The sequence below is a fragment of the Myotis brandtii genome, unplaced genomic scaffold (genome assembly GCF_000412655.1).
Source record: "Myotis brandtii unplaced genomic scaffold, ASM41265v1 scaffold357, whole genome shotgun sequence".
In the NCBI taxonomy this organism is placed as follows: Eukaryota; Metazoa; Chordata; class Mammalia; order Chiroptera; family Vespertilionidae; genus Myotis; species Myotis brandtii.
This window is the reverse complement of record NW_005363729.1, coordinates 814,077-814,711: the sequence shown is the minus strand read 5'-3', so window position 1 is coordinate 814,711 and position 635 is coordinate 814,077. Positions and strand designations below refer to the sequence as shown.

At 63.6% G+C, this 635-nt stretch overlaps 1 protein-coding gene across 1 annotated transcript in view; it reads left to right on the top strand.

The window, feature by feature from the left end:
- The window catches only part of ADAMTSL2 (ADAMTS-like 2), a 27,753-nt gene that overhangs the window by 1,046 nt on the left and 26,072 nt on the right, over positions 1–635 (top strand). The window lies entirely within an intron of this gene.

Sequence of the window (635 nt, the reverse complement as noted above, 5' to 3'; positions counted from 1 at the left end):
GCAGGGTGTCAGGGTGAGGAGCACAGGCCAGGGAGGGACCCGGCGTCCTGGGGTTCGTCCTGCTCCAGGGACTGGGCACAGGCCTTTGGCGAGGGAGCAGGACCCATTTCTAAGGCTGGGGAGCGGGGAGCGCGAGGCCCATGGCCCTCTCCTCTGAAGACCTGAGTTGAATAAACACAGGGAAAAGCATCTGGTGCAGCAGCTACTGTCGGGCAGACTTGGGTTCAAATCTTGCCTCTGCCACTTCCTTGCTGTGTGACCTTGGGCAGGTCACTGAACCTCTCTGAGCACCAGCGTCCCCATCTGTGGGTGGAGGGGATGCGGAGCCCCCTGACACCTGAGAACCCACGATGATACGTGTGTGTGCTTCCGGGCAGGGCCTGTATACGGCCCATGTCCTTATTCTGGTGATTAATTCTGGGTGCCAGGCGCTGTGCTCTGTGACGGGGAAGTCGAGGTGAATCGGACACCCCCTCCGCTGAGAAGGGGCTGGGAGACGCCCCCGATGGCTTGGACCCCTGTGCGATGAGAAGGGCTGGCAGGCTTGAGTGGGGAGGGAGGACCCCTGGGTCAGAGGAATTGGGGGCAGCTCGGGGGCCAGCCCTGAGCCCCTGGGGGGCAGGAGAGGGCGGGGG